The sequence below is a fragment of the Arachis hypogaea genome, chromosome 19 (genome assembly GCF_003086295.3).
Source record: "Arachis hypogaea cultivar Tifrunner chromosome 19, arahy.Tifrunner.gnm2.J5K5, whole genome shotgun sequence".
In the NCBI taxonomy this organism is placed as follows: domain Eukaryota; kingdom Viridiplantae; phylum Streptophyta; class Magnoliopsida; order Fabales; family Fabaceae; genus Arachis; species Arachis hypogaea.
The window spans coordinates 39035323-39061261 of record NC_092054.1 but is presented as its reverse complement, the minus strand read 5'-3'; the positions used below and the strand labels follow the sequence as shown (position 1 = coordinate 39061261).

Genomic DNA, 25939 nt, shown 5'->3' with positions numbered 1-25939 from the left:
TGTTGGTGTCAAGAGTGGGTGTTATGATGACAGTGGAAGGAGAAGAAGAGAGGTTGTAAAATTGTGTGAGATTGATGGTGAAATGTTAGAAAGGGTAATTTAAAAATTTTAAATTATTTTTTAGGTTTTGATTAATTTTGTTAATTAAAATATATCTTTTTTAAGTATAGTATTGATTTTATTTTTTTATGAGTAAATTTGTCCATACTTAAATTTTTTATAATTAAAAATTATTATTTATTCTTATATTAAAATTGTAAATTTTTTTTTGTTTGCACTAAGATATCTATCAAGTCGAAAGTCTAATGACTAATTTTTTGGATATTGTAGAGGCATATAAAGTGGGCAACCTTCCTAAGTAAGTAAGTTCTATTTTCATCCTCCGGTGAGTATCGAACTCAAAAGAGATAGTTAAAGGACACAGACCCTCATCTATCAATACCAACTTGCGTTGGTAATTGTAAATTTAAATTCATCTACCGTTGTTATTGCTTATTATTATTAGATTGGATGATCATCGATTTATTTTCTTTAAGAAAACGCGAATGATATTTAATTTTGATTTAAATTAAATATAGCGGTTAAATCTTTTCTAAGGTGACAAAAAAATGAAAATAAGTTGAAAGTTTTTTGTTGAAATTCAACTACTTAGTGTGTGTTTGGATTACAGTTTGTAAATGGGAGTTTGCATAAAATTGATTTTGCAAACTTGATTTTGATAAAAAGTAAGTTTGTGTTAATGTGATTTATGTTTAGCAATTTTTATATCAAAATGGATTATAATAAAATAAATATTGTTTAGATTATATTACTCAAAATTACTTTGACTCCCTTGTGTTTTTAAAATCTATATAGAGTTATTCATTAATTTTCTATAAATCAGTTAATTTTAATAAAAAATGATTAGAGGAATATTTGAAAATTTTTGAAAAAAAAAGTTTTTTGAAAATTAATTATTTAACTTATCAAATTGATTAAAAAAAAACTAAATACCAATAAATAAGGCTACGAAAGTTTGATTTGATAAAATAATTCAAAATTAAAAATTAGTTTAAAGAAAAGGGAATTGTTTAAATGATTTAACAAATTTTGCAATTATCAAAAGAAAAAGCTATTCTTGATATTTATGTTCGCTAGGCTTAGTTTGGTAATTTTACTTTTGATACTATAAAAAAATGTTGAGTATCGTCAGATTCACCAAATAAATCCGCCGACAAAAAGATTACCGTCGAATTTAGCGTTATTCTTGGGTTGACCGGAAACAACTTACCGACAAATTTGTCTTGTCTAATGCTAATTACGGGGAGAGTTACCGTCGGTCTTTTTCAATGGTTTGTCAAATTTGTGTTGATGGTTACCGTCAGAGCCATCCGACGGTAACGTTAGCGCCATTTCACGTGTTTAGGTGCCAAAGTTACCATCGGATATCGCCAACGTTAAATCCGATGGTAATGTTAAATTTATAACCCTAATTTTTTTGGCACAGGTAAGCCACAATTAGGAGACTCTCGTTAATACAATTGTTAGCAGAAATTTAACGTCGCCAGAAATCAAGACATAATTTTATTAAAAAATAATTTGTTTGAATGAAGTAAAATGTCATAAATGTATAATACGATGAAGTAAAGACAAAGAAAAATGCGTAAAACCTTAAATCCTACAGATCCCTGTAATCTTCGTCGGCGGTGGCGGCATCGTGGTTTCCCTGCTGAGGCGGCGAAGGAGGTGCTGCCGTCGGTATCCCACCAGCAGTGTCGCCACTGGAACCGGTAGCAATACTGCTGCCTCCAGTGCACATCTGCTGGTTGTACTCCTCTATTTATTGTCACAACCGATCGAGCTACTCTAGCTTCTCCGTCAAGTCGGAGCTGACGACAACGCGTGCAAGAATCTCTCGATACCTCTGCTCAGACTGCTTTGCCTGCTGGTGAAGCTCCTGTGTTAGCTTCTGCACCTCCTCCCTCAAGTCGACAACTTCCAACCTCTGTGTGTACTTCTCTTGCGTCACACATGTTAGTATTAGGATAATAGTTAAATAATTGACTTTAAACCAAATAAAGTGGAAACTTAGGATTCATTTAAACTCACATAATCGGCTGCAGACTGCTCGTCGGCAAATCTCTCCTTGTTTGCCTTCAAAGTATGGGTATACTTGAAGGTCTTCGCTAGTGTCATCTCACACTCCAGTGACTTAGACTACAAATTAATATATCAATCAACCAACAAAATAAACGAACAAATTAATGAATGACAGACAAATATAAGAATGGACCAAAATCTTAAGTGTAATTTCGAAAACATAATTTTTTTTATTTCACTGAAAATATTATGAAAATTTTGGCAGAGTCTCCCTTAAAATTCAGAGTTAGCCACCCTTGAAGGGTTCCATCCAATATTTTCTAACAATCTCAGAGCTTAATCTAACATATTCTAACCTATCATAACCACCTAAATCTACTAAAACAATGATATTAAACTGACATTTACTCTACTAATTAATTAGTTAAATTGATAATAAAAAGGAAAGTAAAAAACTAATTCAACTAACTACTAAAATAGTAAATAATGCCAAAATTCTTACCAGTCTAGTCTTCGTCTTCATGAAGGTCGCCGACCCATCCGTATACCTAGACGACCTGGGCGAAGCTCTGTTAGCGACGTTCGTCAGACAGCGATGCTTGAACCCCTCGTTATCTCTAAAATAAGCCTTCAAGTCACGCTTGATGTTTGGACGGATCCACCTCGTCAAGTTGTGCTTCCCCTAATGAACGTCGCTCATCATCTACTGAAACCGCTTGGTGGCGCAGTGGTCATAGGTCTTCCTTATCATGACATTGTCTTCTGTATCCCATATGAATTTCAACTGCACAAAGAGATTCACCAAGATTAGTTAGTCAGAATGAAATACAGCTCTTATATAGTTAAGTAATTCAAACGAAATTGGGTTCTTACCACCTACGTCTGAAACCACCACTCTCTCACATTAACTGCGATCTACGTGTAGGTCGGCCATGGGTGGTCGTACATAGACTTAATGACCTCAGTAATCTTCTATGTGCAGGCATTGGGGTTTAGTGCAAACTTGTTAGAGAAAAATCTCACATTAACAAACACATAAGATAAACAAATTTAAGATAAACAAACTTGACAAAAACAAACTTAATATTAAAAAATTAAACTGACAACTGCATACCATCGGGCCAAATCCTTAGCTGGATGATGGTTGGTGGTGGAGTGGCATCCTGCTCGGGGACATTGAAGGAATCACCCCCCGCGACTCTGTTGTCGTCGCATTTGCAGAGGGGGCGTAGCAATAAGAGGCACCCAGTTCGGGTTTTGGACCATAATGAATTGCTGGTTCGATGGACTCGCCTGTGATGTCACAGGGGTCGACGGGGTAGCCGGGGTAGAAGGCGATGACTGGGCAGCCTTGGGGGATTCGGTAGAATCCCGCCCTTTACCACGACCATGTGATGACCCACTCGACCTACTTTTATTACCTGTCGTCATGTCTGTACAGCAAACATATTAGTAACATATTAATACCACAACAAACACCAATAAATATAGCATAAGAAGAAACTCAAGAAATAACAAATAATTCTAAAAGTATTTTAGTTTAGTAAATTTAAAAAAAGGAAATTACATAGTATTTTAGCTTCAAAATAATTACATTAGAATGAATAAGTGTTTTTGTTAGTTTAGCATAAGAATAATAAAGATGTTAAAACAAGCATTAATTTTAAGAAATGGATCAAAATTTGCAATAAAAAGCTCTTTGAGGCATATGGACAACACATGGGATGCGCAAACACAAACATGCACAATCAATGCAAGCAAGAAGTAATTGATGACCAAATTTAGATTAACGTTATTCAATCTAATTCTTAACAGTTTTTCAACAAAACAAGCATGCTTTCAACATTAGGTTACCAAGAATGACAAAAAATCAACAGCACATCAACTAGCTAACAAACATTCATTGTTCCAAGCTCAAATGAAACGGGCATAATATCCTAGCATATTCAACATAATTCCAACAACAATCTTTCGGCAAAATCAACAATGAACTAGTGAATCACAACACCAACAATCAATTCTTAAAACAATCAAGCATAATGTAGACAAGTCTAGCATCAACTTTTCAGCAAAAATAATCTTAACGCAGGGAGTTCACAATTATCCAAACAATCAAAAGAGTTCCAACAATCAAACAGGTAAGAGTTAAACATCATCCAGATAATTTCAGCATCACAATTCATCAAAATCGGTAGTGAAATAGTGAATTTTCACACCATCAAGCAAGTTTCAACCAATCTCAGCAGCAATTTTTAGCAATTCAATCAACAACTCAAGAATTCCAAACATTTTCAACTAAAATCAGAATCCAATAAACTAAACTAACATATCCTAACCACCTAAAATCCACTAAATCGTAAATTAAGCTAACTAATTAACTACTAAAATCAAACCAACTAATAAAATTAAAATTAACTTAACAGAAATTAGAAGAAATTTTAATCAAGAACCTGAAAGCAGAGACAGGAAAAACAGAGAAGAATGAAGGGGTGCTCAAGCGCTGTGATGTCGCCGGAGCTAGTGTGGCGAATAGTTGGTCGTCGCAACTGACAGGGCTCGCTAGTAGGGGAACACAGTGGTTGGAGCGTCACTCTGCATCAGTTCTATTCTGGTTCAGAGGGAGAAGACAAAAAAAAAGGGTGACAATGGCGACTGGTGAACGGCAGCCCGATAACGATCCCGATAACGATGGTGATTGTAGGTGGTGGTGGTGCTGGGGACTGGCTCGACATGAAGGGGAAGAGGGGGTGGGGGAGAGAGATAGAGTGAATTCGAAATGAAGGAGGGGTGGGTTCGCGGTTCCAATTTAGGGTACGGTTACCATCGGATTTACTGGCGGATATTTCCAATGGTAATGAGATGTAGATCACCAAAACGCACCATTAAATGTGTCTACCGTCGGATTTTTTCGATGGTAAAGTTTGGCATCTATTTGTTGTGGTTTCTTGCCAAAAGTTATTGGCGAATTTACCGTCGAAAACGACTATCTGCCAGTAATAATTTGATATGACAAATTCCTCATCAAATTCGACGCTAAGTTCGACGGTTCTTAGCGTTTTTCTTGTAGTGTGAAAAGTAGCTTATAAAAATTAATTTTTAAAAGATAATTTTTAAAAGTTGTAGTATTTATATTTGGTAAATTAAATTAAAATGACTTTTAATAAGCACAAGCATCAACAAATACATTTGCTAAACTAACTTTTAAAATTTAAAAATACTATAATAGGCATTAATGTAATTAAATTTGGATCATAAGGGTTTAGTTAGCATGATACATATTAAGATTACAAAAAAGTAAAAAGCTTTTATTGAAAATATAAAAGATTTAAGTTTTCAAGGCATTTGTTTTATATTTATTAAATAAAAACATTTAAATTTTTTTACTAATAGTAAGCTTATTATATGCACTAAGAGTACATGTTAGCTAAATCTTATTAATTAATATATGAGATTATATTAAACATTTTAATTTTAATAAATATAAGTCAAATTTAAAAATTTTTTTCTTAAGTAATATTTTTAAAAACTGCAAACACAAATATATGTATTTTTTAATTTACCAAACATAAAATAAAATACTTATACTTTTAAAAAACACAAACACTTTTTCAAAAAATTCTACTAAAGCAAGCCTTAATCACACCTCCATAGGTTGCCAACTTGCCATACCAAATTAAAGCTTAAGCCAGTAGCCATGCAATCGGCTCAAAGGAACTCCAACTCCCTATTGATCTCTTTTGAGAGGGGAGGACTTGATATTCGAGACTAATTTAGGAGTACTATATTCTAATATCTAATTTTAAAACCTAAAATGATATTATACGTATTAAATTATTTACATAATTAAAATAAATTATTAATATTTTACAATAATTTAGTATTTATATCTCTTTTAATTTACTGTATTTATTAAAATGACTTTTTTAATATTATGTTTTTAATATTTTTTTATTATAATCAGATTTTTATAATAATATCAACAAAGTAACAACGACAGTAATAGAATAAAAACACCAATAACAGTAACAACAACAACAAAATAAATTATCTTTTTAAAATATATATATATATAATTTCAATGCACAGTATATATTTTATATAATTATTCAATTATATTTATTTTTTTAATAATTATTTATGCAGACAATTTTAAAAGTTGTTATTTTCTCCTCTTAATGTATATTAATATTATACATAGATGTATACATATTTGATTTTGCAAAATTTCAAGTATCAGGTATTATATTTATCTGGGACTCTATTTCTTTCTGTGTCTTTCTAGTTGCATAAGTAGTGTCCGGTAATCCTACTTTTCAAACCCAAAATAATTATCATGCATTATCCATATTTAATTTATAGTAATTCTTAATCTATGAACTTTGCTTCCAATTGACAAGTGAATTTCAACCTATAAATCATAGAAAATGAACTGGAAAAGTTTGGAGACAGAGATAGCAATATCATCATCATCTAACTAAATAAAGTACTAAACTACTAACTAAACCCACTTGAAGATTACCATGTAACTTAAAGGATTGGAAAAGTAAGTGGCATGGAATATCCATCTAATGTAAGAAAAATATTCCTTTTCTGTATTTTTATATTTAAATGACATGACACATGATGGCTAGTGGGATAAGAATAGAGAAATACGGAATAAAGGTCAGGTCCACTAACTACAATGTTGACCTTGTGACCACCATTCACCAATCAATTATCTTAAAAGTTACAAATTGAACCATACTTCAATGATATCATAGCAATATAGCTGATCAAAGATATTATAGCAATAGTAGAGCTATAAGTAAAGTTGTCTAAAGTCCCAAGGGACAAGCTGGCAAACACAAGTGGGATTATTTTATATATAAACAAAATAATTTTTTTATTTATTAATATATGTAATTTTTAAAATATTTATCAATTTAAATTTTTGAAGCATATATTGAATGCATTGGATACAAGATAATTTTTTTTTACAATATCCTTAGGCCTGACAGGTCAAAGACTAATTTGTTACGGATCAGAATTTTATTTAAGAGTTTACTGTTGACCAATGGGTTACTGCATGCATAAAACAGAATTTGAACCCCTGACACATGCTTAAGCGGACTAGTAAACTAACTAATAGACCAACTCAAATTGGTTATACAAGATAAATATAAATATATTCTGGATACACTATGTTCATACTATGGCCCAAAAGAATAAAGCTATGATCCACAAAGAGGGTCCAGTAATTATCGCATGTTCAAACCAAAATTATTGACCCAAAACCATCACAAAGCATCCAAAGGAATTTGGATCAACTTACCTGACACATGGTTTTGAAAATTGAAACGGTTCATTTCGACCGTGAACCGAACTCCTTTACAGTTCGGCTCAACCTCTAGATATAAAATTCATTGTTCTGAAAATTGGACCGGCCAGTTGAACCGATCAAATTGTGAACCGATAATATTAATGGTCCAGTTAACCATGTAAAATCGTAAATTAAAAAACCACTACCAAACTATTAAATTGGCCAGGAATCGGTCGGTCGGACCGGAACCGGCCAGTTTGAATGAAATGATGTCGTTTTGGTTCCCACACGCATGACCTTCCTTCCCCTTCCCTTCAGTCTTCATTGCAAACATCTAACCTAACAACTTCTCCCCAAATAAAAAAAGTTGAAACAGGAAACCCTAGCTTTTCCACCACCGCCGCAAATACTGCCGTCGTCCGTTGCGCTCAGGCGCTACCATTGTCGTCCGGTTGTCCATGCTTCTTCCTCCTTCAAGAATTGCAACTTTTTCCTCGAGCTCGGCACGTCAGTCCCTAGTCTTCATCTGCTCTGTCGCCCTCTTGCCGCCATCCGTCGTGCGCTTAGGCACTATCGTCTTCGTCTGGTCGTCGTGCTCAAAGTCCCCAACTTGCCAATTGCAACTTTTTCCTTGAGCTCGGAGTCTTTTGATGCGTGAGCATCTTTCCTATCTTTTCCTAGTGAATTTGCATGTAATTTGTTAAGTTTTATCAAGAATTAATTATCTTTTAGCCACTATGGATGCTACTTTGAGTCTTGTGCTTTTTTTGTTTATTTTAGGTAGCATTCGGATGGATTTGATGGAGTTTCTACAGAGAAAGAGAAGAAACCAAGGAGATGACCAGCGAGGAGCGACGCGTGCGCGTGCCTGACGCGTACGCATGATTTGGAGCTATTCATGGCGACGCGTACGCGTGCGTGCGCGTGATTGACGCGTACGCGTGAAAAGCAAAGTTGCTCAGCGACGCGTGCGCGTACCTGACGCATACGCGTGACATGCGCGACATTCAGAAAACGCAGAAAACGCTGGGGGAGATTTCAGGCCGAGTTTCGACCCAGTTTTTGGCCCAGAAACACAGATTAGAGCCAGGGGATAGCAGAGACTCAAGGGGGATTCACACAAGAATGATTATGCCCACTTCAAGTTAGGTGTGGACCCTACGAAGCAAGTGGTCCTCATCCATCAATTGAAGACATGCTGATTGCTTTAATTAATTTTGATTTGAACTTTATTTTTAATTCAAAATAGGAAAAGATATTATTTTAGTTTTAGAAGATAGATTTTTAAATTAATTAGGATTAGATATAAAAAGGGATTCCAACAGGGGATTCCAACTCAACATTATTCCATTCCAATTTACAATCCTTATTTTTCTCTGAACCATGAGCAACTAAACCTCCATTGTTAAGGTTAGGAGCTCTGTCTATTTGTATGGATTGATTTTATTGCTTTTTCTATTTTAATTCATATATGGATTTATAATTTAAGAATTGTTTTCGCTCTTTATCTTATGAATTTGGGTGGAACGGAAGTATGACCCTCTTTCTATTTGAGTTCTTGTATAACTTGGAAAAGCTCTTTACTTGAACAACAACTTGAAAACATATTCTCCTAAATTTTAATTATCTGGATTTAACGGGATACGTGACATATAATTCTTTTATTTTTTGGTAATTAGAATTTTTGTGGTATATAAACTGGAATTTGATCATCACCCTCTAATTGGAGTTAATTGACCAAGGAATTGGCAGTTGATGAAAATTAGAGGAGACTAGGAAGGTCTAAGGAATTAGGGTCTAGTCACATATAGTTTGCCATAAATTAAATCCTACATGATTAAAATAGTTAGTAAGAAAAATTAATCCGGAAAAATAGATAACTCTGAAACTTTAATTGTTTCTCCATATTTCATTCCCAACCTATTCACCTGCCTGTCTTCAAACTCTGAATTTATTATTTAATGTTTATTTGCACTCTCAAACACTATTTTCTGTTTGCCTAACTAAGTAAATTAATCAACCACTGTTGCTTAGTCCTTCAATCCTCGTGGGATCGACCCTCACTCACCTGAGGTATTATTTGGTACGACCCGGTACACTTGTCGGTTAGTTTGTGGGTTATAAAAACCGCACCATCTTTCTGCTCTTTGTTTGCTCAGTCGCAGGTTCTTCCAACCCACCACCGTCTTCTAAGTCGTATTCGTCGCCTGGCCCCTGTCTCCATCTCGGTTCTACCCTTCTACTCAGACTTCTAAGAAGGAAAACCCTTCTCCATTTCAATTTTCTTCCTTCGAGTTTAGAGAGCAGAAGTTCAAGCAAGAAAAAACCCTAGACTTCGAAGGTCAGTTCTCAGTTCACTACTAACTTCTTCTACGTTTTTTTATTTATGCCATGTTCAATGATTATTTTATTACTGATTATTTGAATGTTTTGTGTTTTAATTTTTTATTGAATGATTATTTGATTAGTGATGAGCTCTCGTTCTGTTATGTTGCTGTTTTGTGTGTTGTAATTTTTTTATTGAATGAGCTCTGGTTCTACTGTGTTGCTGTTTTGTGTGTTGTTGTGTTGTTGTTTTATGTGTTCTTTATTTTTTATTGACATGCATCCGAGTAAAGTATGCTGGTTTTTAAGTTTTAATTTCTGAGGAAGTGAGTATGCTGTTTTTTATATTTTAATTGATATATTTATTGATTTTTGGTTTAAGGTGATTAATTGCTGCTACTTTTTTAATTTTTGTTGCTGATTGTTCTTGATTCCTGGCTACTGTTCAGTCTGTTGTAGTGTTGGTAATGGTATTTTTGATTGAGATCCTTTGAGAGCTGCTGGTGAAGCTGGTGAAGGGATCAAGTTCAGAATAGAAATTTAATGGTGGAAACTGGTGAAGGGATCAAGTTCAAAGCATACTCTTAGATAACCCAAGTTGCTTCAAGAACAACAATAACCTTAATCATGATCAATCAAAGAAAGTAGTGAACTAGTGATGCTGCCTGAAATTTTGATAATCCTTGTTAATATTTGAAATTTTGATAATCCTTGTTAATATTTGAAATTTTGATAATCCCTGTTAATCTTTGAAAAAGTTTGTTGCTCTTGTACTTATTATTGTGTTATTGTAATTTAATTATTGGTGTCGTTGTTGTGTAATTGTTATTGTGATTTAATTATTTCTTCGGACATTAAAGATTGATTGTTAATATTTTGATATTTATACTTTTTTTAGGATATTTATTTATAATTTAATTATTTTATTATAAACAATTTTTTCGGTTAAACTATAGTTGGACTGGTTGAACATATAAACCAGTAAATAGAACAGTTCGATGACCAGTTTGATTTTCAGAACCTAGATAAAATCGCTTGGGAATCGCTGAACTAGTCGGAAACTGGTTAGTCAGATGGAACCAAGACTCGGCCGCTTTTCAGTCACCTACCTTAAACTCATTTTGGGGTTGAAAATTGATTAAAAAAAAGGAATTGAAGCCTTATCACAGAGTCACATGAGCTGATGAGCCATCATCTCCTCATCTCTCTTAAGGACATTGCTCTTCCGTTTCTCTAACAATGAAAATAAGAGACAAATCCTAGCATTCACCGCCGCCGCTCTTTTCACCGCCGTTGTCCCACCATCGTCTGGTTGTCCTCCACCATCCCCTCTGTTGTATTCTCCAACGCCTCTGCTCATTCGCCAACGTTCTTGCTCCCTCTCCCTCATACTCTGCTCACTTCTTAGATCGAAGGTATACTATATTTTCTTGATTTTTTAAAATTTCTTTCTTATCCCTGTTTTCTCTGTCTTCTTGCTTAGTTTATTGAGATTCATACTCTGCTCACTGCTCATTCGGTAATGGTTATTTTCTCTTTTTTTTTTTAAATTATTGTTCAAACTTCAGAGAAATTCATCTTCTTTGCTTGCTTGGATCAATAATGGTTTATGATATTCATTATCCTGAATGATTTGAAGCAAAATTTAAGTAGACCAATTTAATCATGCTTATTTTTTGGAATAATTTAATCTAAGTTAATCTCCTTTGTTAACCTAATTTAATCTTGCACATAGTAAACCCCAATTAAGCACTTCGATCACTAAATTGGTCCCTAATTTTTCAGTCGCTAATATTTTACTTCAAAATCTCAAAATCAGTCGCTAAATTAGTCGTTATCAGTGCCTCCTTAATATAAATTTTAACTAAATTTTGTATATATTACTATTAAAACTTGATTTTTAGATATAATTCTAATTCAACAAAATATATAAATAATCAAAGATGGATATATTTTTCATACAAATACCAAATAACATTCATAATATCTACATAACTAATAAAGAAGAGTAATGTTACATATTCACTTAACGTGTGGTTAACACTTGACTAAACAAAAAAACAAAAGTTACATGCAAATAATAATACTACAACTATTAAATCAAGAAAGCAAAAGAATTCAATAGACCAATGGTCATACTTTCTTCTTTATCTTCTTTGCTCTCCTCTGCATTCTTTTCTAACCTCTTTTCACTCTCATATTCTTCTTGTTCATGTCTTCTCTTTTTTCAGCTTCTTCTCCCACTTTTTTTCGCATATCTTTCCATCATCATTTAGTCTTTACAGTAACACTTACGGCTAGAACTAGCAATCAATATCATTTATAATCACAGGCTCACAGTAAGGATTAACTGCTCAATGCTTAAATATTCGGGTGAACTAGCAAAGTATCACAAAAAAGCAAGGAAGAAAATACAATTGGTTAAACTGCCAATTATACTTATTATACATATGAAGTAAAAACCAACAGTAATAAAGAAGAAACATTAATGAACTAAAACACATGTTCTAAGATCAACATGTTACTAGTACTTTACATATAGCAGTTCAGAGAGCATCAATAAATTTGCATAAATAAATTCCTTTTACATCGGCATGCTACTTCTGGATGCAAAAGAGTAAAAAGAAGAATGACAACCAATAATCCTATAGAAGAGATAGATTATAAATATATCAAATAAAGGATATCATAAATCACTATTTCCATAAACAAAGAGCAAAAGACAGTACAAATAACATAAATTACTTCTCACATGGTTCAACTTAGACTTGACAGATCTAAATTAGAGGATCAACTAAATCAAGATATTAAGCAATTTCCATAACAAATAAAAAAACTAAAGCACAAAAATATCTAAGTTTAACATCCAAGGTGTAGAACTACATTCAACACCCTATCTTAGAGAAATTGTTAGCATATGTTCCTTATACATGTTACAATTCAGCCACCTTCGGCAAGTCATCAGCAACTGTAAAGGACTCATAATCCAAACAACTAACATGATGAAGTCCAATTTCTTTTTTTAGGGATTTCATGTAATTTTTCTCTACTTTTGTGCTTAATGGACTAGATTTGTGATTCTTAATTCTAATTACGATAAATTTATATGATTATTGGCTATTGATGAGCGGATAATTTATACGCTTTTTGACATTGTTTTTAGTATGTTTTTAGTATGATCTAGTTACTTTTAGGGATGTTTTCATTAGTTTTTATGTTAAATTCACATTTCTGGACTTTACTATGATTTTGTGTGTTTTTCTATGATTTCAGGTATTTTCTGGCTGAAATTGAGGGACTTGAGCAGAAATCAGATTCAGAGGTTGAAAAAGGACTGCTGATGCTGTTGGATTCTGACCTCCCTGCACTCAAAGTGGATTTTCTGGAGCTACAGAACTCGAAATGGCGCGCTTCCAATTGCGTTGGAAAGTAGACATCCAGGGCTTTCCAGCAATATATAATAGTCCATACTTTGGCCAAAAATAGATGACGTAAACTGGCGTTCAACGCCAGCCTTCTGCCCAAATCTGGCGTCCAGCGCCAGAAAAGGAGCCAAAACCAGAGTTGAACGCCCAAACTGGCACAAAAGCTGGCGTTCAACTCCAAGGAGGACCTCTGCACGTGCAACACTTAAAGCCCAGCCCAAGCACACACCAAGTGGGCTCCGGAAGTGGATTTATGCATCAATTACTTACTCATGTAAACCCTAGTGACTAGTTTATTATAAATAGGACCTTTTACTAGTCTTTTTGACCATCTTTGGTCTCAGTTTTAATTCATTATTCATCTTAGGAGACTATTGATCACGCTTTAGGGGGGCTGGCCATCTCGGCCATGCCTGGACCTTCACTTATGTATTTTCAACGGTAGAGTTTCTACACTCCATAGATTAAGGTGTGGAGCTCTGCTGTTCCTCAAAGATTAATGCAAAGTACTTCTGTTTTCTATTCAATTCATCTTATTTCGCTTCTAAGATATCCATTTGCACCCAAGAACGTGATGAAGGTGATGATTATGTGTGACGCTCATCATCCTTCTCCCTTATGAACGCGTGCCTGACAAACACTTCTGTTCTACATGAAATAAGCTAGAATGAATATCTCTTAGATCTCCTAACCAGAATCTTCGTGGCGTAAGCTAGAATGATGGCGGCATTCAAGAGAATCCGGAAAGTCTAAACCTTGTCTGTGGTATTCCGAGTAGGATTCAATGATTGAATGACTGTGACGAGCTCCTAACTCGCGATTGCAGGGCGTTAGTGACAGACGCAAAAGGATAGTAAATCCTATTCCAGCATGATCGAGAACCGACAGATGAATAGCCGTGCCGTGACAGGGTGCGTGAGCATATTATTCACTGAGAGGATAAGATGAAGCCATTGACAAGGGTGATGCCTCCAGACGATTAGCCGTGCCGTGACAGGGCATTGGATCATTTTCCCGAGAGATGACCGAAAGTAGCCATTGACAGTGGTGATGTATCACATAAAGCCAGCCATGGAAAGGAGTAAGACTGACTGGATGAAGATAGCAGGAAAGCAGAGGTTCAGAGGAACGAAAGCATCTCCATTCGCTTATCTGAAATTCCTATCAATGAATTACATAAGTGTCTCTATCCCTATTTTATTAATTAATATTCGAAAACACCATTATCACTTTATATCTGCCTGACTGAGATTTACAAGGTGACCATAGCTTGCTTCATACCAACAATCTCCGTGGGATTCGACCCTTACTCACGTAAGGTATTACTTGGACGACCCAGTGCACTTGCTGGTTAGTTGTATCGAAGTTGTGACAATCATGAATTAAGATCAGAGCACCAAGCTTTGAAGCCATTACCAGGATTTGTTCGAGCCTGGAGATCACAATTTCGTGCACCAAGTTTTTGGCGCCGTTGCCGGGGATTGTTTGAGTTTGGACAACTGACGGTTCATCTTGTTGCTCAGATTAGGTAATTTTCTTTTTATTTTATTTTCAAAAATTTTTCAAAAATAATTCTAAAAATTTCTCATCTGTTTTCGAAAAAAAAAATGTTTTCAAAAATATATTTTTCTTCAGGATTTTTAAGAATGAATTCTAGTGTCTCATATAACATGTTTTAGCTTGGCTGGCTATTAAGCCATGTCTAATTCCCAGGATTTTGATTGAGGACTATGAATTCATTGCTTCCTTTTTCCCAAATATTTTCGAAAAAATTAAAAGAAAATACAAAAAAATTAGAAAATCATAAAAATCAAAAATATTTTTTCTGTTTCTTGTTTGAGTCTTGAGTCACATCATAAGTTTGGTGTCAATTGCATATGCATCTTGCATTTTTCGAAAATATCATGCATTCATAGTGTTCTTCATGATCTTCAAGTTGTTCTTGGTAAGTCTTCTTGTTTGATCTTGACGATTTTTTGTTTTGTGTCTTTTCATGTTTATCATATGCATTCTTGAATTCTTAGTGTCTAAGCATTAAAGAATTCTAAGTTTGGTGTCTTGCATGTTTTCTTTGCATTAAAAATTTTTCAAAAATGTGTTCTTGATGTTCATCATGATCTTCATAATGTTCTTGGTGTTCATCTTGACATTCATAGCATTATTGCATGCATTCATTGTTTTGATCTAAAAATTTCATGCATTGCATAATTTTCATGTTTTTCATAAAAATTTCATAAATCAAAAAATATCTTTCCTCTTTTCTCTCATCAAATTCGAAAATTTGGATTGACTTTTTCAAAAATTTTTGAAAATCAAATTGTTTCTCATGAGTCAAATCAAATTTTCAATTTGAAAATCTTATCTTTTTCAAAATCTTTTTCAAAAATCAAATCTTTTTCAAAATTCTTGGTTATTTTCGAAAAATTCAAAAAAATTAATTTTCAAAAATCTTTTTCTTGTTTTATATCATAATTTTCGAAAATAACATAATCAATTAATGTTTTGATTCAAAAATTTGATGTTTGTTACTTACTTGTTAAGAAAGATTCAAACTTTAAGTTCTAGAATCATATCTTGTGATTTCTTGTGAATCAAGTCATTAATTGTGATTTTAAAAATCAAATCTTTTTCAAAACTAATTTCTATCATATCTTTTCAAAAATATCTTCTCATCTTATCTTTTTCAAAAATTTGATTTTCAAAATATCTTTTCTAACTTCCTAACTTCTTATCTTTTCAAAATTAATTTTCAAAAATTGTTTCAACTAACTAACTAACTTTTTGTTTGTTTCTTAACTTTTTCAAAACTACCTAACTAACTCTCTCTCTCTAATTTTCGAAAATATCTTCCCCCTTTTTCAAAATTTCTTTTTAATTTATTAATTATTTTAATTTTTAAATCTTAATTTTCGAAAATCACTAACATTTTTCAAAAACTATTTTCAAAAATCACTAACTCCTTTTCAAAATTAATTTTCGAAAATTCCCTCCTTCTCTCTCATCTTATTCTATTTTATTCATTCATTAACTAACATCTCTTCCTCACATCATCACCAAATTCGAACCCCCTCTTCTATCTGTGTTCGAATTTCTTCTTCTTTTCTTCTACTAACAATAAGGAACCTCTTTACTGTGACATAGAGGATTCCTCTTCTTTTCTTGTTCTCTTCTCTTTCTTATGAGCAGGGACAGAGAAAAAGGCATTCTTGTTGAAGCTGATCCAGAACTTGAAAGGACTTTGAAGAGAAAATTAAGAGAAGCTAAATTACAACAATCCAGAGACAACTTGATTAAAAATTTTGAACAAGTAAAGGAAATGGCAGCCGAACCCAACAACAATGCAAGGAGAATGCTTGGTGACTTTACTGCACCTAATTCCAATTTACATGGAAGAAGCATCTCCATTCCTGCCATTGGAGCAAACAACTTTGAGCTGAAACCTCAATTAGTTTCTCTGATGCAGCAGAACTGCAAGTTTCATGGACTTCCATCTGAAGATCCTTTTCAGTTCTTAACTGAATTCTTGCAGATATGTGATACTGTTAAGACTAATGGAGTAGATCCTGAAGTCTACAGGCTCATGCTTTTCCCTTTTGCTGTAAGAGACAGAGCTAGATTATGGTTGGATTCTCAACCCAAAGACAGCCTGAACTCTTGGGATAAGCTGGTCATGGCTTTCTTAGCCAAGTACTTTCCTCCTCAAAAGCTGAGCAAGCTTAGAGCTGATGTTCAAACCTTCAGACAGAAAGAAGGTGAATCCCTCTATGAAGCTTGGGAAAGATACAGACAGTTGACCAAAAAGTGTCCTTCTGACATGCTTTCAGAATGGACCATCCTGGATATATTCTATGATGGTTTATCTGAGCTATCAAAGATGTCACTGGACACTTCTGCAGGTGGATCCATTCACCTAAAGAAAACGCCTGCAGAAGCTCAAGAACTCATTGACATGGTTGCAAATAACCAGTTCATGTACACTTCTGAAAGGAATCCTGTGAGTAATGGGACGCCTATGAAGAAGGGAGTTCTTGAAGTTGATACTCTGAATGCCATATTGGCTCAGAATAAAATATTGACTCAGCAAGTCAATATGATCTCTCAGAGTCTGCATGGAATGCAAGCTGCATCCAACAGTACTCAAGAGGCTTCTCCTAAAGAAGAAGCTTATGATCCTGAGAACCCTGCAATAGCAGAGGTAAATTACTTAGGTGAACCTTATGGAAACACCTATAACTCAACATGGAGAAATCATCCAAATTTCTCATGGAAGGATCAAAAGCCCCAACAAGGCTTTAATAATGGTGGAAGAAACAGGTTTAGCAACAGCAAGCCTTTTCCATCATCAACTCAGCAACAGACAGAGAACTCTGAACAAAATGCTTCTAATTTAGCAAATCTAGTCTCTGATCTATCTAAGGCCACTGTAAGTTTCATGAATGAAACAAGGTCTTCCATTAGAAATCTGGAAGCACAAGTGGGCCAGCTGAGTAAAAGGATCACTGATATCCCTCCTAGTACTCTCCCAAGCAATACAGAAGAGAACCCAAAAGGAGAGTGCAAGGCCATTGACATAAGCGCCATGGCCGAACCTGCAAAGGAAGGAGAGGACGCAAATCCCAAGGAGGAAGACCTCCTGGGACGTCCAGTGGTCAATAAGGAGCTTCCCTCTGAGGAACCAAAGGACTCTGGGGTCCATCTAGAGACCATAGAGATCCCATTGAACCTCCTTATGCCCTTCATGAGCTCTGATGAGTATTCCTCTTCTGAAGAGAATGAGGATGTTACTGAAGAGCAAACTGCCAAGTTTCTTGGTGCAATCATGAAGCTAAATGCCAAATTATTTGGCATTGATACTTGGGAAGTTGAACCTCCCTTGTTCATCAATGAACTAAGTGATCTGGATCAACTGACATTGCCTCAGAAGAGACAGGATCCTGGAAAGTTCATAATACCCTGTACCATAGGCACCATGATCTTTAAGGCTCTGTGTGACCTTGGTTCAGGAATAAACCTCATGCCCCTCTCTGTAATAGAGAAACTGGGAATCTATGGGGTGCAAGCTGCTAAAATCTCATTAGAGATGGCAGACAGCTCAAGAAAACAGGCTTATGGACAAGTAGAGGACGTGTTAGTAAAGGTTGAAGGCCTTTACATCCCTGCTGATTTCATAGTCTTGGATACTGGAAAGGAAGAGGATGAATCCATCATCCTAGGAAGACCTTTCCTGGCCACAGCAAGAGCTGTGATTGATGTTGACAGAGGTGAAGTAGTCCTCCAATGGAATGAGGACTCCCTTGTGTTTAAAACTCAAGGATCTCCCTCTGCAACCATGGAGAGGAAGCAGAAAAAGCTTCTCTCAAAGCAGAGTCAACCAGAGCCCCCACAGTCAAACTCTAAGTTTGGTGTTGGGAGGCCACAACCAAACTCTAAGTTTGGTGTTGAACTCCCATATCCAAACTCTAAGTTTGGTGTTGGAGAGTCTCAACAAAGCTCTGCACATCTTTGAGGCTCCATGAGAGCCCACTGTCAAGCTATTGACATTAAAGAAGCGCTTGTTGGGAGGCAACCCAATGTTTATCTAATTCTTATTTTTATTGTTTTTCATGTTTTCTTAGGTTCATGATCATGTGGAGTCACAAAATAAACAAAAAAAAAAAAAAAATCAAAAACGGAATCAAAAATAGCAGAAGAAAAATCACACCTTGGAGGAGCATCTGTCTGGCGCTGAACGCCCAGAATGGGAGCATCCTGTCGCTGAACGCCCAGAACAAGCATGGTTCTGGCGTTCAACGCCAGAAATGGCAGCAAAGGGGCGTTGAACGCCCAAAGTTGTGTGCAAGGGCATTTTGCATGCCTAAAGTGGTGCAAGGATGTAAATACCTTGACACCTCAAGATCTGTGGACCCCACAGGATCATCTCAGGATCTGTGGACCCACAGGATCATCTCAGGATCTGTGAATCCCACAGGATCCCCACCCACCTCACCCTCTATCTCTCCATTCATGACCATCCCTTCTGTTTTTCATCCACCACTCACATCCATACACACATCCCTCCATCTCCTCCATATCTTCTTCTTCTTCTATTCCTTCTTCTTTTGCTCGAGGGCGAGCAACATTCTAAGTTTGGTGTGGTAAAAAGCATAGCTTTTTTGTTTTTCTCCATAACCATTGATGGCACCTAAGGCCAGAGAAACCTCTAGAAAGAGGAAAGGGAAGACAAAAGCTTCCATCAAGGGTCTATAGCTCAGTGGTAGAACATTTGACTGCAAATCAAGAGATTCCTGAGATACCTCAGGGGATACATTTTCTTCCACACAATTATTGGAAGCAACTAAGGGTGGAACATCAAGAGCACTCCATCATCCTTCATGAAATCAGAGAAGATCTAAAAGCAATGAAGGAGGAGCAACAAAGACAAGGAAGAGACATAGAAGAGCTCAAGGACATCATTAGTTCCTCAAGAAGGAAACGCCACCATCACTAAGGTGGATTCATTCCTTGTTCTTTCTTTCTCTGTTTTTCGTTTTCTATGTTATGTGCTTATCTATGTTTGTGCCTTCATTACATGATCATTAGTAGTTAGTAACTTTGTCTTAAAGATATGAATGTCCTATGAATCCATCACCTCTCTTAAATAAAAAATGTTTTAATTCAAAAGAACAAGAAGTACATGAGTTTCGAATTTATCCTTGAACTTAGCTTAATTATATTGATGTGGTGACAATGCTTCTTGTTTTCTGAATGTATGCTTGAACAGTGCATATGTCTTTTGAAGTTGTTGTTTAAGAATGTTAAATATGTTGGCTCTTGAAAGAATTATGCCTAGGAGACATGTTATTTGATAATCTGAAAAATCATAAAAATGATTCTTGAAGCAAGAAAAAGCAGCAAAGAACAAAGCTTGCAGAAAAAAAAATAGGCGAAAAAAAAAAGCAAGCAGAAAAAGCCAAAGCTCTTAAAACCAAGAGGCAAGAGCAAAAAGCCAATAACCCTTAAAACCAAAAGGCAAGGGAAATAAAAAGGATCCCAAGGCTTTGAGCATCAGTGGATAGGAGGGCCTAAAGGAATAAAATCCTGGTCTAAGCGGCTAAACCAAGCTGTCCCTAACCATGTGCTTGTGGCGTGTAGGTGTCAAGTGAAAACTTGAGACTGAGCGGTTAAAGTCAAGGTCCAAAGCAAAAACAAAGAGTGTGCTTAAGAACCCTGGACACCTCTAATTGGGGACTTTAGCAAAGCTGAGTCACAATCTCAAAAGGTTCACCCAATTATGTGTCTGTGGCATTTATGTATCCGGTGGTAATACTGGAAAACAAAGTGCTTAGGGCCACGGCCAAGACTCATAAGGAAGCTGTGTTCAAAGATCATCATACTGAACTAAGAGAGTCAATAACACTATTCGAAATCTGAAGTTCCTATAGATGCCAATCATTCTGAACCTCAATGGATAAAGTGAGATGCCAAAACTATTCAAGAGGCAAAAAGCTATAAGTCCCGCTCATATGATTGAAGCTCTGTTTCATTGATAGTTTGGAATTTATAGTATATTCTATTCTTTTTATCCTATTTTGATTTTCAGTTGCTTGGGGACAAGCAACAATTTAAGTTTGGTGTTGTGATGAGCGGATAATTTATACGCTTTTTGACATTGTTTTTAGTATGTTTTTAGTAGGATCTAGTTACTTTTAGGGATGTTTTCATTAGTTTTTATGTTAAATTCACATTTCTGGACTTTACTATGAGTTTGTGTGTTTTTCTATGATTTCAGGTATTTTCTGGCTGAAATTGAGGGACTTGGGCAGAAATCAGATTCAGAGGTTGAAAAAGGACTGCTGATGCTGTTGGATTCTGACCTCCCTGCACTCAAAGTGGATTTTCTGGAGCTACAGAACTCGAAATGGCGCGCTTCCAATTGCGTTGGAAAGTAGACATCCAGGGCTTTCCAGAAATATATAATAGTCCATACTTTGGCCAAGAATAGATGACGTAAACTGGCGTTCAACGCCAGCCTTCTGCCCAAATCTGGCGTCCAGCGCCAGAAAAGGAGCCAAAACCAGAGTTGAACGCCCAAACTGGCACAAAAGCTGGCGTTCAACTCCAAGGAGGACCTCTGCACGTGCAACACTTAAAGCCCAGCCCAAGCACACACCAAGTGGGCTCCGGAAGTGGATTTATGCATCAATTACTTACTCATGTAAACCCTAGTGACTAGTTTATTATAAATAGGACCTTTTACTAGTCTTTTTGACCATCTTTGGTCTCAGTTTTAATTCATTATTCATCTTAGGAGACTATTGATCACGCTTTAGGGGGGCTGGCCATCTCGGCCATGCCTGGACCTTCACTTATGTATTTTCAACGGTAGAGTTTCTACACTCCATAGATTAAGGTGTGGAGCTCTGCTGTTCCTCAAAGATTAATGCAAAGTACTTCTGTTTTCTATTCAATTCATCTTATTTCGCTTCTAAGATATCCATTCGCACCCAAGAACGTGATGAAGGTGATGATTATGTGTGACGCTCATCATCCTTCTCCCTTATGAACGCGTGCCTGACAAACACTTCTGTTCTACATGAAATAAGCTAGAATGAATATCTCTTAGATCTCCTAACCAGAATCTTCGTGGCGTAAGCTAGAATGATGGCGGCATTCAAGAGAATCCGGAAAGTCTAAACCTTGTCTGTGGTATTCCGAGTAGGATTCAATGATTGAATGACTGTGACGAGCTCCTAACTCGCGATTGCAGGGCGTTAGTGACAGACGCAAAAGGATAGTAAATCCTATTCCAGCATGATCGAGAACCGACAGATGAATAGCCGTGCCGTGACAGGGTGCGTGAGCATATTATTCACTGAGAGGATAAGATGAAGCCATTGACAAGGGTGATGCCTCCAGACGATTAGCCGTGCCGTGACAGGGCATTGGATCATTTTCCCGAGAGATGACCGAAAGTAGCCATTGACAGTGGTGATGTATCACATAAAGCCAGCCATGGAAAGGAGTAAGACTGACTGGATGAAGATAGCAGGAAAGCAGAGGTTCAGAGGAACGAAAGCATCTCCATTCGCTTATCTGAAATTCCTATCAATGAATTACATAAGTGTCTCTATCCCTATTTTATTAATTAATATTCGAAAACACCATTATCACTTTATATCTGCCTGACTGAGATTTACAAGGTGACCATAGCTTGCTTCATACCAACAATCTCCGTGGGATTCGACCCTTACTCACGTAAGGTATTACTTGGACGACCCAGTGCACTTGCTGGTTAGTTGTATCGAAGTTGTGACAATCATGAATTAAGATCAGAGCACCAAGCTTTGAAGCCATTACCAGGATTTGTTCGAGCCTGGAGATCACAATTTCGTGCACCAGCTATAAATTTAATATGTTTAAATCTTTAATCATCTGCTTGGTACCATAATATATTTGTTAGTGTTTTAGATAAATTTAGGTTCAAATGGAAGCAAGGAACATGACCAAAAGAGGAAAGAATCACAAAATCAAGAAGTTCAGCATGCTTCGCCTAGACCAAACGAGAATGGGCCGCTCAAGCGAAGCTTCGCTTAGGCAAAGAAATATCGCCCAGGCAAAATCTCACCCTAGCAAGATTTGTCGCCCAAGCGAAGTGTCGCCCAGGCGGCCTAGGCGATAGTACTGTCACGTACCTGGGTTAATAAGCACGCGGGCTCGTGATTTGGGCCCCAAAAAGTCCCCCAAACATAAGATTTTTGAAGTATTTCAAGGGAAAATACATGGAAGAACATCATGTAGTCTTTAGGTTTAGTTTTTATGATATTTTAGTGAATTCTAGAGAGAAGCTCCAATTTCTCTCTAGAATTCTTAGGATTTCTACTTTAATTCTCTCTTGTTTTAGTTTTTAATCTTGTTTTACTTTAGTTTTATTTATATTTTCTTATTCTATTATCTTAGTTACTAGGATTCTCTTGTTAGTTTCTTGTTTATATCGTTTTAGTTTATGAACCTTGTTAAATTTTCAATTTTCTTTAATGAATTTGATGTTTTATGTTTTATTATTGTTTATTGGATATGATATTATTACCTTCTTGAATTGTGTCGTTGTAAATTTTACTAATTCTTGCAATTTATGAAGTTTTATATTTATGCATTCTATGTGTTTGATAAAATGCTTGATTTACTTATAGAGTAGATTTTACATTCTTGGCTTAGGTTGGGAACTTGGGTGAACTTAAGTCATTAATGTCCAAATTGATTGATAGTTTAGCTACGACCACGACCAGGAACCTGATCTGAAATACCTATATCAGTCGTCATGTCTGCAAATATCATGCCAATTAACAGAAATTCAAAACAACAAATGAACAATAAATTATAATAATACCAATACAGAAATTCATATCATTGAACACTTCGCGTGCAGAAACAAAAAAAAAAAAAAACAAAAAATAGCACTGACGACCAGAGTTGGTGTACTTGTTTTAAAACTAAAAAAATAACTGGTAAATGAATGCAACCATTTCTATAAACCAAATAAGGTATATCTTTGACATATGGAGTGGTATAAAGTGATACTAAACTCGTGAGTAAATGTTACTGGTGTGCATAGTTAGGTAACATTGTTCTATGTGTTACATTATTTGAAAATGAAATCTTGGCAAAACATAATAATAAGAATAAAAGAAGCATGAGAATAAAAGAAGCATGAGTTGAAATGAGGCAGCATACAATACTTATGAGTTAAATAAGAGTATGTTCTCAATATACAAGCATTCAAATTGCAATAGAAGTGGAAAAGATAAAAGAGATCAAAACAGAACAGATCAAATAAAGAAAATAAATCGAAGCATGTCTGAATTTATTATCATGTTTATAGAAAAAAGCAAATTGTAACTGTGAGTATGAACCTAGGCACATTGGACAAAAAAAAGCACATTGTAAAACAAATAGACATTTAATTATTTTCAGTAGTCTATTAGCTGGTGCACAAATTCTCACACTTCGTACAACTGAACCAGCAAGTGCATTGGGTCGTCCAAGTAATACCTGAGTGAGTCAGGGTCGATCTCACGAGGATTATGATTTGAAGCAAGTTATGGTTATCTTGTAGATCTTAGTCAGGAGGATAGAAGAGTTGTTTGTTTGTTTAATTCGCATAAAAGAAAAATAAATAAAACATTACTAGGTTGATGTGTTTGCAATGATAAGAAGATGGTTAAGGCTTGGAGATGCTTTGTTCTTCTAGATTAATCCGGTATTACTGTCTTCTTCAACTATGGATGATTTCTTCTATGGCAGACTATATGTGATTAACGTCTTTTTTAAGAGATCGCTAATACTCCTCTAGATCTGAATCCTAGGGTTAGTGCGGATCCAGTCTGATTGAAGGTGAAGCTCCTGCAGTTCATTCTCCTTGGTGATCCTACTCAAAACGCCACAGACAAGGTCAAATCTTCCGGATCAGAGGATGCTACACCTTTGGTTCTAGCCTCTACCACAAAAACTCTAATCTCCCCATACTTCGGCTGAATTGGTGTTTCAAGAAGTCCCCAACGAAGTCATGGATTAGCCGTCTAAGAGATGTATAATCAAGCTAGTGGTTCATCATTGTCCGATGAAAGACTCACTCTGAACCCAAGTAGAATGAGATAACCTTGTGCCAGTTCAACGCATTCATATTGATGAAGAACGAAGATACATCTTAGAATAGAGGATCAAACACGAATTGAAATAGAATAGTAGTACTTTATTAATCCATAAAATTCAGCAGAGCTCCTCCCCTCAACCTAGGAGGTTTAGAAACTCATACTGATAGAAAATACAATGATAAAAAAAATATGACATAAAGTGTGTGTCCTCCCTTGATGAGAGGTGTAAAAGTCTTTAAATACTAAACTAATGACTAAGGATTACATTAAGAAGGGTAAAATAGTCTTTTAGTGCTAAAATCCACTTTTGGGGCCCACTTGGTGAGTGTTTGGGCTGAGCTTGATTGAGATCCACGTGCTAGGAGGCCTCTAGGGAATTGAATGCTGGTTAGGGGTCCTTTATGGTCATTGGATGCTGGTCTCTTCTCCTTTGGGCGTTGGACGCCAGAATAGGGCAGGAGGCTGGCGTTGAACGCCAGTTTTGGGTCTTCAATTCTGAAGCAAAATATAGACTATTATACATTTCTGAAAAGATCTGGATGTTAGCTTTCCGTAGCCATTAATAACGCTCCATTTGGACTTCTGTAGCTCTAGAAAATCTCTTTCGAATGCAAGAATGTCAAATTTGAACAGCATCTGCAGTGCTTTCTCTGTCTCTGAATCAGACTTTTACTCCAGCTCCTCAATTTTAGCCAGAAAATACCTAAAATTTCATAAAAACACAAAAACTCAAAGTAGAATCCAAAAATTTGAATTTTGCACTAAAACCTATGAAAACTCAATAAAACTTAAACAAAACATACAAAAAACTATATGAAAATGATGGCAAAAAGCGTATAAAATATCTCCTCATCAGAACACCAAACTTAAACTGTTGCTTGTCCCCAAGTAACCAAAAATAAAGTAGGATAAAAAGAAGATTATGATACAATAAATCTCAGAGTTCTCAATGAAACTCAGTTTCAATTAGATGAGCGGGACTTAGTAGCTTTTTACTTCTAAATAGTTTTGGCATCTCACTATCCATTGAAACTCAGAAGTGTTGGTCTCTTTAGGAACTTAGAATCCAGATGATATTATTGACTCTCTTAGTTTAGTTCTTTTTGATTCTTGAACACAGAGTTTAGAGTCTTGGCCGTGGCCCTAAGCACTTTGTTTTCCAGTATTACCACCGGATACAT

The 25939-nt window shown here is 35.6% G+C and overlaps 1 non-coding gene across 1 annotated transcript; it reads right to left on the bottom strand.

Annotated features, from left to right (window-relative positions):
- Window positions 1–16840: 16840 nt before the first annotated feature.
- Window positions 16841–16948, bottom strand: LOC112781616 (small nucleolar RNA R71). Its single transcript, XR_003192382.1, has one exon. It is a non-coding gene; the product is annotated as a small nucleolar RNA R71 (small nucleolar RNA).
- Between the last annotated feature and the right edge of the window lie 8991 nt (window positions 16949–25939).